At 39.7% G+C, this 12396-nt stretch overlaps 2 long non-coding RNA genes across 11 annotated transcripts; one reads left to right on the plus strand and one right to left on the minus strand.

Moving 5' to 3' along the window:
* Window positions 1-413: 413 nt before the first annotated feature.
* LOC113019034 (uncharacterized) lies at window positions 414-4873 on the plus strand. The gene is made up of 5 exons (XR_013910435.1): window positions 414-939; window positions 2014-2108; window positions 2835-2992; window positions 3418-3475; window positions 4406-4873. It is a non-coding gene; the product is annotated as an uncharacterized LOC113019034 (long non-coding RNA).
* A 1824-nt stretch (window positions 4874-6697) lies between these two features.
* LOC113016999 (uncharacterized) lies at window positions 6698-11755 on the minus strand. 10 transcript variants are annotated; one of them, XR_013910443.1, is made up of 8 exons: window positions 11260-11754; window positions 9243-9422; window positions 8992-9144; window positions 8661-8876; window positions 8029-8188; window positions 7654-7778; window positions 7433-7548; window positions 6698-7290 (listed from the first exon to the last, which is right to left on the minus strand). It is a non-coding gene; the product is annotated as an uncharacterized LOC113016999 (long non-coding RNA). The 10 variants fall into 10 exon arrangements; XR_013910440.1 differs by adding an exon at window positions 10468-10543 and having other exon boundaries at window positions 8661-9144; window positions 9243-9417; XR_013910438.1 differs by adding an exon at window positions 10468-10543 and having other exon boundaries at window positions 8661-9144.
* Window positions 11756-12396: the final 641 nt, after the last annotated feature.

The following is a 12396-nucleotide window of genomic DNA, read 5'->3' on the forward strand; positions in this document are numbered from 1 at the left end:
TCATATGTGGCTCTCATTTTTCTTAAAAACAAAAATAAGGTAAAAAAAAAAATCTGGTAATTCTTTGTTTTTACATTCATCGGGCCCCAATATGCCCAAATATCAAAGAGAAATTAAAAATGCATGCCGTGGAAGAGTTCGGGTCTTAGGAGGTTAAAGTGCCACCGAGTCTTTGGATTCTCATGAAAAGAAAAGAAAAGAAAAGAAAAGAAAAGAAAAGAAAAGAAAAAACGTCCGTCTCACATTATTATTCATGCATGCTGTGTTAGAGCTCAGAAATGTTTAATACTTTATTAAACAATGTTGACTTTAAATAAGACAAATCAATTGTTGCCACAGGAGGACATAAATAAATAAACAAACAGACAAATAAATACAATTTCTATTCAGAAATGATGCTTAGTTTCTGTTCTTATCCAACACGTTCTCACTCCCAACTCGTCAAACGTGTGACGCATGGTCAGGCTCCCTCTGCTGCACTTATGGACGCGCAGGGTACCCCCCTCGCGTCGGGAATTGACGTGAAGGGTCCTCCGATTGAATGCCGCGGAAGAGCCTGTTGTCCGTATATTTATATATTTCCGAAATCACTTTGTAGTGACGTATACTGAACACAATAAATTATATAATGTAAACAACTACCTGAAAAACAGGTAGAACAATACTTTTGTATCGTTTATTGCATTTACGGAGGGAGTGATGTATGCTGGGTAATGGCACAGCTAGCTACTGGGTGACTTTATTCACCCGCTTCGGCTGTTATCAGTCCATACAATGGGCGTTATTAGCACAGATCAGTCCCATAGATATGGGCCATCTCCTGCTAGATTGTTCAGAAGGTTGTTCTCATCCATCCAGATGGAGGATCACTAACAGGAGCGTGGGAAGACTCCAGAATTCACTCTGGCTGGAATCCGGTGGATACAGCAGTGTTTACAGGTAAGACCATTTAAACGGACAGCATTTATAGAATGACTATTAAAAGTCAGCGAGTGTCAGTAATGTTAATGTGGTTATGTTAGTAATACACCGAGTGCTAATATAACAGCTTTAAGATGCATTTGTAGATGTTATTACGTGTTTTACCGTCTTTATGGTGCTAGCTTAAAGTTACGGTGTAAACGTTAGCTTATATTGGAGGAAAGCTGTTACTGTTTAAACGATGTTAGCACAGAAATATTAGCTTCTGTCATGACTGATGAAGTTACTAGTTAATAAAGTTTCCAGTAAAGTGTTTAATCGCAGCCACAGACTGACAGCAAATATCTCGATTAGCTTCAGTGCATCTGTAATAAATATGTGCAAGTTTCAGTGCTTCGTTTAAACTGTATGATACTTATACTGACCCAGGGTCAGTGTAAAATACAATCCTAGCTGTGTGAACAAAGCCTGGCTGCTTTAATCCTGCATGACAAACCTCAGGATGCAGGTTATTATTACTCTTTCCTGCTGGCACACCTGTCACACCTGAGAGTCAGCTAGAAACTCACAGTGACGTGGACATCATGCAAAGACTGCCAGACTCTGTAATACTGCAAATGATCAGTGACTCAAGTTAACACTAAACTTTAAACGGCACCTCTGTGTCTCTGTGTGCTGAACATTTAGGATTGAGTCAGGCTGCATTGACTGTGGGACTTTAATGTGTTAAAAGCAGGTTGAAGACGGCTCAGAAACATTTGAAGATTAAAATTTAGCATTATGGCTGCTGGTGGTTTGTAAAGCCTCTACTCAGCTGTATTTTTGTTACTAATTTATGTTTGTTGTTGTTTAACACAGATTTCAGAAGAGCAAATATGCTTAATAGTTTAACTAGATTTCATTTGTCAGTGTGGGACTGCTGAGTCACCCGAAGAACTCATTTCATTCATTCTCCACATGATGTTCATTTACAGAAATGTTTCACAGGAACTGATTCCTCCCAAAGGTTGAACTAGTGTGTTTCCATAGATTACCTCTGTATGAATGTACTTCTTAAATGAAGGCAAGTGTTTGTCCTTTTTTGTTCCTCAGGTACAGTACGTGATATCTTGATATCAGGCGGTCAACACTGGGGGTAGACAAGAAGCAGACGTACTTCCAAAGAGGGAGCTGCAGTGAGGTCAGAGGTCAGAATCTGAAACAGCTCAGGTTTATATTTTAGAGGTTATTAAAAATCAAAATGTATTATTTAAAGAAACCTTTAAATAATAGTCATAATTATGATTATTATAAGAAATATCAAACATTTAAGTGGATTTTCTGTTACACATATTGTGTTAGCCCTGCAATAAACTGGCAGCCTGTCTTTGTCCTGTATCAGCTGGGATAGGCTTCATCCTCCCGCAACCCTGAATTGGATACATTGTATTCCAATTATGTAATCTGATCATTTACAAACTCAAGGTATCTAATCAAAATGTAAGTAATAATTATAAAATGGGAAAGCAGAAATAAGTGTGACATGAATGTAAATGTGTTAGCTGACATAGAGGACAGCTACATGCAGTCTGAAAAACCTTTGTTGTCAAGTGTGCAGGTATATCAGCACGAGACATTCTTACATAGAAGAGACATTAAAGTCTCTGACTCAGTGAAGCATTATTGGTCCCGTCTGTTTGGATAAATATAGTAAGTTGATGTTTGTCCATTTATTGACACATTTTCTTAAGTGCTTATCCAGCTCAGGATCACAGTGGAGCTGCAGCTGGATATGTTCACTAAATAAACCTTACAAAAGTTAACAATAAACCTGCATCCATGTACGTTGTTGTCCACAGAATGAGAAAATCAAACTGGAAGACTGTGGAACATGTTAATAAATGTTTGTGTGTTTATGCCTGTGTCTTTCACAGGAGGCGCTGGAAGGTTTCCCTAATAGTTCCTGGTGAATCAAAGCAGAACCATAAAGGTTGCTGGACTGCATGATGGCCTTACCCCTGAGCCGTCATCCTGTTAAAGGAGGAACCAGTTAGAAGCTGTTTTCAAAGTAGCTGAGCAGATTTCATCTCAAGTAAGCAATTAACTGTTTGTTCATCTGTTCTGCCACTTAAAGAGCATTTAAGGACGTCTTTTGAGTGTCCAGCTGAATTAATTCTACTGGCTCTCATGGTCATTTGTTATTATAGACATATTTTTCATGTTCATCCAGCTATTTAGTAAATTCTATCTATTTAGTAATATCCGTCAGCTATAAAATGTAATATAAATATAAAAATATCTAAATATCTCCTGTCCTTTATGTTTTAATGATGTAAGTCTGTTATCGTGTTACATTAGCATTCCTCACATATCAATGAGATGCTGTACAGTACAATCCTACTGACACAGCAGAGGGATAACGACGGCTATTCAACATCGTTACACGACACATTCGAGCTGCATGACGCAGACAAAGTGACTAAATCATCTTTTTGTGGTTTATTGTCTTCAAACCAGCAGACAAAGCTGATGGCAGAAGATGTCAGAGAAGAACTTCAGGCCGTGGACTGAAAAGGTCTTTTTTTCTTGTTATCAAAGACATTTGGAGTGGCAGCTTCTACAACTGGTTGTGCTGAAGTAAAGCTTACAGTCTAAGAAATCACAGTGTTGATGTTCAGCACAAAGAGAAAAGCTCACTTGTTTGAATTTATTTACAATCATAGTTTTATAAATTCTGACTGTAAACAGCTTTTACAGCTCTGATATTGTTTGACACTCGATATCAGGTGATGGGATTTAATTTAAAGGTTTCTGTGTCCCAATGAGCCATTTACACTGACCAGTGTCAGTTTAACTGTAACACATTCATTATTTAGATCCAGCAGAGAAATAACTGAATGTAAAAATGGCAGCCCTCAGGCAGGTTTATAGAGATATATGCATGCATTATGAAATTTATGTATCCCAGATAATTGTTATTCATCTAGTCATGGCAGACCTACCCCTTCCTCCCAAGTTAACTGCAACCCAAAAGAACTAGTGGGGCTATTTACACACTCACAACCAGTGTGGGGTAAAAAGAGCCACCAAAAAGCTGTCAGCCACAGATGTGCTAGAAGAGTTAGAAACTCTACTTATGGAGAAACTTTCTAAGCCTAACAGGGGACAGGTAGTCCTGCCCAAATAACATGATATAACCCCACATACAGCCCAGCCATAAAGTGAACCAAGTCATTTAGTTAAAGACAGCATGGGACCAAATGCATGTAACCAGCCTGCACCAACCTGACATTTCTTCCTCCTGAATTAAATGAATGAATGGATGAAAGTTAAATGACTACAAACCTAAAGCCACTAGTTCCCACACTGGAGCTCCCTGACACTGTGTGTTAACCGTATTTAGCTTGTATCAACAGTTGTAACAGGCTAAGCCACCTGAGACACTGCATTGAATTTGTTCCTGTCTTAATGGTTTCAGCTCAGATGTTCTGCTTTTTCCTTTCAGTAGATCAAAGCAGCTCGTGCTCCTTCTGCTTCCAATTTAGAAGAAGAAGGCGAAGGCTTCAGCGAAGTGCCGTTCATGGTCTCAGTGAACAGTCATGGTCACACACTGCATGTGGTTTTAAAAGCAACATGTCTGTTCACCACAACAATGGAGATGTGTAATATTAGTGCAGCTACGGTTTGTTCTTGAACATCAGTTCTGTTTTCTACTTTGATCACTTAGACCAAAAAAGTGTTGTTGTCAGATTCTTTCTTTTACATCTATAAACCACCTGCTCATTTTTTATTACAATTAGTTTCACATGAATGTTAGTGTTTCCTTTATGATCTTTTAATGCTTACACTACACTGTACATGTCTACATTAGAGACATTTCTGTTGACTCAGAGTTGTGAAATGTTCTTTTATTTGATGCACAATATGAAGTTCATAATTTTCTTACAAATAAAACTCTAATGACAAACATGAACAGCTGTGCTTATTTCTGAGACATGAGTTTTTGAATGTGTTCATATTTAGCAGTGTGCATCTGTCTGCTGAAACTGTAATGGTGAACCTGAGGTGATGGTCAACAGAAGGCAAATATAAAACAATATTGAAGTAATGTCTTTACGCGTGTGGACGCTGTGCACACAATCACCTTATTCACTGTAGTAAACATGCACCGCTAGCTCACGTGACTGACTGTCTCCATGGTTACATCGTATATTATTAGCTATGTAAACAGCTTCCAAAGATGCCGCCATAGCTCTCTGCAGCTGTAACACTTAAACACTTTGCAAATCATTTCACGTGTTTGATAGTTATGAAGACAGAAAATGTTTTTAAGGTCATGCTAGGCGGTTGCTATGGTGGTTGCTGTGGACTTGGCTGGACCGCGTCCGATTCCTGTTATTAGCTGTCCGCCGTAGGAAGGCTGCGTTCCACTTACAAGTAGTGACAGTCTGCCGCAACTCGAACTCAAACCCCGCTTTGTTCTTTAATTATAGGCCTTTTATAGCCGTTCATGACACGCACACACACACATAAAGCACTTTGCCTCACCATGAGAATGCAAGTTTACCTAACCTAACCTTAAAGTATCTGATATAGGATAGAAAAATGAAGCAACCAGAGATTTAATGATGAAGACTCTGGGTTCTGTAGTTCACGTTTTACAGTCCTGAATGACTCTTTGCATATGATTTATTGAAGAGGAGTTTAGAATGCACTTTACATTTAGACTGTTGCTTACAGTTAGACTGTCAGGGTGTACATTACCTTGTACTCAAGCATCCCAGGACAGAGCCCTGCCCCACCATGAGCCTGGGTGGATACGTGGTTATAATATAAAAGGACCGATACTGAATATGAATATTTCATGAAAATTGAATTATAATACGAATTAGTAATAAGGGTTTCTCTGCGCCCTTATCTACCCCATACTCAAAGAGCCGCGGGCAGAGAGGGTGACAGGCGAGGATGGCACTGAAGAGAAGATGCTCGGTTTCTGGAGTCTCCTGGTCCTGTCAGTATTAGTAGGATGCATCTGCTGTGTCTTCTCGTGGATGCTCACCTACCTTGACTCGTTCCAGCCTGGTATGGATTTCCCAACACTGCGGACAGTGGCCCACGTCCGATCGTTTAATATTGATTACATATGTCTGAATTGCTAACCCTAACCCTAACTCAACAGACCACAATGCCCTGGACTGTCAGTATTATTACATGCTGTGAACATAAGTACCTTTGATCACAGTTTATGTTGTAAAAGAGAAGGAATATTGGAAAAAAGATCAACATTGTGATATTATTTGTTCCAAACTGACCAGAAACATGCTTGTCAGACTCTCACAGCAAAGGATCAGACTCACTGTGCATGACGGCTCAGGCCGATGATGTCTGTTAGATTGTCAGTTGTTTAGTGCTTCTGTACAGTTAGGGTCACCGTCTGTATTTCAGAATAATTAATATGCGGAAAACACTAAAAGTTGATTGTCTTCCAATATTCTAGCATAATTAAAAAACTTTGACTTTGTAAGTACATATTATTAGTCCTAATGCCAGTATGAGTCTTCATAACTCCTGCCCCTGAACTTTAAAATTTACCTGATGAAAGATCATTTACAGTGGCATTCTGTCAGGATCATTCTGACTGTAAGATTGCTGTATTAATCTGAATCCTTCTGAAATGTGCTGTGAATGAATGCTGATGCAACTCACTGTGGGAAAGCTGTTAATAAAATGAATCTGTGACACATGCAACACGTTCACAGAGGAAGAGGACACAAAGGGAGGACACGCAGAGGCTGTGTTGAAGTCAGAAATCCAAATCTTTAGTCAAAAACAGGCGGCGGTTACAAACAGGAAGACAAGCAGTCCATCAAACAGTCTACAGGGTCAAACATACAGAGAATTCAAACAGCAGTAAAAAAATAACTGGACACTGAAAAACAAAGCAATGTGTGACACAATAAAAGGAAGCAGTGCAGTATATTCACTGAATTATCATCAATTACAAAAGAGAAAAATGACGATTTCTAAGGATTATTTTCTTAAATGCAGTTAAGAGTGTGGCAGGTAAAGATGGAAACATACAGAATGTAAACTGTGTGAGTTTGTGAACTTTGTTAGTAACAAATGAGGTAAAAAACAAAAACAGACAAAACACAGAAAGAGGCTCTCAGTATTCATTCATAATTAGAAAGAAACATTCTGGTCGTGGATTTTTACAGTCTTAGTTCCGCTCGCTGTCATCATTATAATCATCATGATCAATGGCGAGGTCCTGAGGTGGGCGTGGCTGTCTCTGGTGATGTCACCATGAAGGAACAGCATCTGGCACGTGTTGCTGAAACATCCCAGTACACTGGTGTAGTTTCCTCTCCAGCTGTTTGACATGTGACACTTGAACATTAAGGGGAAGAAGAAGAAACAGTGTTAGGTCAGGTGACCACATGGTTTCTAAAGTAACTGACAGGAAGTAACCAGGTCGTTAGAAATGGATGGCATGTGTTTAGAGTTACTGGAGTTGGGTAACTCTACTTACCAAAAGCAGAAGCACACAGATGAAGGATCAGATGCTGAATGTTGCAGGAACATGCTCATGTGTGGTGGTCATTCAGTGCTGCAGGTTAGACAGTCCAAGACTGATATGCTGCCCATCTGAGAGTTTGAAAACACACATGCAAAGATTTATTTTGTGTTACAGTCAAAGTTGGATGTTCATTTTTGTCCTTTAAAAATGTTTGTGTATTTGAAAGCACTAACATTTAAGGATGACTCTAATCGTCTCTCTCTAAGAGTGTCTCCTTTAAAGGGGAGACAAGTGTATCCACTGATCCACGTCACTTTACCTGGATGATGACTCCTCTCCCCCTCACTCAGAAACACTCCTAATATAACCAAGCAAATAAATAATATTGAAGATTTACTTACATCATTACAAAAACATCAAAAACATCTCCCTTTGATTCTATTTCTCCATTCCTGCTGAACTTCAGGCAACAAATATCTCAATAAATCACAGTAAAATGTAAAGCACATGTTTTCTCTGCTTTGTCTAACCTCTGCAGAGCCTCTGTCAAGAAAACATATCTGTAAGCATAAAACAAATATACATTCATAACACGTCACTGGACAAACCTCGGTCAGCTGATTTCCTCTGTGCAGTGCAGACGAGCATCAGTCAGCAAGTCAAGGTGGTGATGGACTGGTGTCTGTTGTGACTCTGCTGGTTCTTCTGAGGAAACACCACCGTCTCTCCACACCGTCACCATCTGTGAGCACAAACTGCTGCTCTGCTCTGCCAGCATGTAGGAATCACATATCACACACACAGGGGTGAAGAAACATCAGAGCTCAACTTTGGATACTTTAGATCCAAACAGATCAAAGCAGCTCTTAGTTTCAACAATCAGACAAACAATGATACCAAACTGATTCTGTATGAATACAATATGGTATTTTCAATACAGGTGTCAAATTAATTTATTAAAACTAATACAGATATATGTATATTTTTTTGATAAATTAGTTTGCTAAATTATAAGAATATATGTTTTTTTCATTTAACAATTGCAACTGAAAGAAATTAAATGTTGAACAAAAATATATTGTCACATTCTGAGCATGCTCAGCACGCTGACAGACTTGAAGTTGCTACAGATTTTAAGAAGTGATAATTATAGGGAAGAAACTTCTCTTTTTCATCTGTTTAATCAAACATTTGATGCCTCAGCTGTCTCAGTCTATAGCGTTCTGCAACTACAACTAACCTGAAGCTTGGATTTGGCTGCAGGTGCCCCTGTACATCCTTCTCAACATGTGGGTACCATTTAATCCCACTTCTTCCTGAGCTTTGCTTCATCACAAGACCAAAGGTGGCATCCCGTGTCAGTCTTATCATCATCCAGAAGAAACATTTGAAGAAACATCATGGAGAAGAAACATTTACGCGCCTCCTGGTTTTGTTTTCTGATCCTGCGAAAAGACTGAGGACAACAAAGCCCAGAGAACACGAGATACACAACATCCAACATTCAGACTCAACAGCCTCCATAAATGAAGAGCACCAGGTTGGTTCAGTTATAGTAGATATGAGCATACTTCACATTACTGGGTATGAATAATAATGAGGAGGCAAACTTTGACGATGCAGAGCATGATGTCCCATCATCAGACTGCAAACAAACATCCACCAGGCTTCTTTGTTGCCAAAATTGATGATTCTCCCATCAGGGATCAGTAGAGTGTATTAACCTGTGGTATAAGCAGCAGTCACTGAAATATTACTGTTTCAGATAAGAAATCCAGCACATAAAAGCCAGGGTGGGAGGGATCTCTGCAAACTGACTTACCTCTGCGAGTGTGAAGCTCAACAAAAATCTGACTCTCCAGTCACAGACAAACAAAAACTCCAGCTGGGAGATAGAAAACGCTGTCTGGGTCCTGCTGGATGTTGCTGGTCAGAGTCCCACATTAGCAGAGTGCTTCTTGGTCCCACTGACCCATGTGGACAGCGACTGTGGAGAACTGTTCTGGAAAACAGAGAAGAGAATTAAAATAACAAAAAGCCAAACAGGATTTCCACAAAGACTCTCTTGGAATCAGCAATCAAAAAAAATCACTGGTTCATATTTCAATTAAATATTAACAGGTTCCTTAAATGTACGCAGTTCAGATCTGATTTAATTTAATTTCCTTCACACAGCACATTCGTCCAGGCTGACAGGTAAACATAGAATTAATCTCAGGTAACATGACTCATAGTAGAGATTCAGTAAGAAAGATTGCAGGCTCTAATATTATTACCACACAATCCAAGGACACACCAACAGCTCAGATTTGTAGAACTATTTAAACAAATGTCTTCTGAATATTCAATTCAGGTTCACAGTGGGGGGGGGGGGGGGGGGGGGGGGGGTGTCGTGGAATTTTTTAAATAAAGTTTGCAACACAGAAAGAGCTGTGATCAAGCTATTTATTACTGCGCCAACACACATCAAACATCACAGTTCAGTCATGTCAGCGCTGCCACAGAAGTGGTGCTCCTCCTCCTTTATGCATTCCAAGGAAGAGGATGTTAAACTGATCACACCACACTTCACGCGCCTCACTATGAAACCTAACGGATCAATGGTTGTGCTGTTTTGTGGCCTTATCACCACCTGTAAAGGGAGTTGTTTTCTCAAACTGCTGACGCTGAAGTAAGTTCATCTAGTTTTAGAAACTTTCCCTGAACAGTAACAGTGTCACAACTAAGCATATGCATAAGCACTTAAATACTTTAAATGAGAATAACAGAAAATTTCTATTACAGAGGCTAGAGCCTGTCCCAGTAGTCATAGGTAGAGCACACCTGGACAGGTCACCAGTCTGTCAGAGGACTAACACAGAGACAGACATCAGAGTAACAAATCTATTTAAAATTAATGTAAGTTTGCTGCAGCTGTATGTATGAACATATGTTTCTGTGTTCACAGTCCACCTCTCAGGAACCTGCAGTTGACTTTTAGTCAACTTTAAACAGACCTCACAAAAGGCTGATGTGGCTGGATCAGTAGTCTGATTCAAGTACGATACCTTTGGCCAGGGATTCATCTGGTGCATCGCTTCACTGCAGTCTTACGTATTTTCCCCACACCTGAATAAAAAAATACTGATATATACAAATAACAGCTTCAGCTGATGCAGCCTGACTCAATCCTAAATGTTCAGCACACAGAGACACAGAGGTGCCGTTTAAAGTTTAGTGATAACCTGAGTCACTGATCATTTGCAGTATTACAGAGTCTGGCAGTCTTTGCATGATGTCCACGTCACTGTAAGTTTCTAGCTGACTCTCAGGTGTGACAGGTGTGCCAGCAGGAAAGAGTAATAATAGCCTGCATCCTGAGGTTTGTCATGCAGGATTAAAGGAGCCAGGCTTTGTTCACACAGCTAGGATTGTATTTTACACTGACCCTGGGTCAGTATAAGTATCATACAGTTTAAACGAAGCACTGAAACTTGCACATATTTATTACAGATGCACTGAAGCTAATCGAGATATTTGCTGTCAGTCTGTGGCTGCGATTAAACACTTTACTGGAAACTTTATTAACTAGTAACTTCATCAGTCATGACAGAAGCTAATATTTCTGTGCTAACATCGTTTAACCAGTAACAGCTTTCCTCCAATATAAGCTAACGTTTACACCGTAACTTTAAGCTAGCACCATAAAGACGGTAAAACACGTAATAATGTCTACAAATGCATCTTAAAGCTGTTATATTAGCACTCGGTGTATTACTAACATAACCACATTAACATTACTGACACTCGCTGACTTTTAATAGTCATTCTATAAATGCTGTCCGTTTAAATGGTCTTACCTGTAAACACTGCTGTATCCACCGGATTCCAGCCAGAGTGGATTCTGGAGTCTTCCCACGCTCCTGTTAGTGATCCTCCATCTGGATGGATGAGAACAACCTTCTGAACAATCTAGCAGGAGATGGCCCATATCTATGGGACTGATCTGTGCTAATAACGCCCATTGTATGGACTGATAACAGCCGAAGCGGGTGAACAAAGTCACCCAGTAGCTAGCTGTGCCATTACCCAGCATACATCACTCCCTCCGTAAATGCAATAAACGATACAAAAGTATTGTTCTACCTGTTTTTCAGGTAGTTGTTTACATTATATAATTTATTGTGTTCAGTATACGTCACTACAAAGTGATTTCGGAAATATATAAATATACGGACAACAGGCTCTTCCGCGGCATTCAATCGGAGGACCCTTCACGTCAATTCCCGACGCGAGGGGGGTACCCTGCGCGTCCATAAGTGCAGCAGAGGGAGCCTGACCATGCGTCACACGTTTGACGAGTTGGGAGTGAGAACGTGTTGTCTTATCAGGTTGAGCCTATCCTTATTCTTTGTCATTGCTTTTCCATTGCAGTAAGGTACAGTGATGTTTTCTTGTTTTTGCCAAATTTTTTGCATCCTTTTTCACCACTTGCAACTAATCTCACTTTCTCTGTAAGAGAAATATTTCAGACATGCTAACTAACAATTAAATTCTTACAAGTGGGCTGCAAATTTCACACACATTTTGTCTCTGGAAATCAACTAATCTGTGGCAGGTGACAGAATGTGTGAGTGCTTCAATCATCAGCGTGTGTGTGTGTGTGTGTGTGTGTGTGTGTGTGTGTGTGTGTGTGTGTGTGTGTGTGTGTGTGTGTGTGTGTGTGTGTGTGTGAGAGAGAGAGAAAGGCAGTTTCCAATTTTGCCGCATTGTGAAGGCATCTAAGAGGTATAATGGACTGCATATGAGAGTGGTTCATGGTGACACAGTTAGAATCACGAGTGCTTCAGTAACATTTCACCATGTTTTCTGTGAATATTTAAAATAAAATTGCATATTAAGCTTCTCATATCTGAATATTTACACACTTTGTCCAGACTTCAATAGGAAAGCAAATTACATTATATGGACAAAGGTACTGGGCACTACTCATTATA

Source organism: Astatotilapia calliptera, chromosome 7 (genome assembly GCF_964374335.1).
Source record: "Astatotilapia calliptera chromosome 7, fAstCal68.1, whole genome shotgun sequence".
Taxonomy (NCBI): domain Eukaryota; kingdom Metazoa; phylum Chordata; class Actinopteri; order Cichliformes; family Cichlidae; genus Astatotilapia; species Astatotilapia calliptera.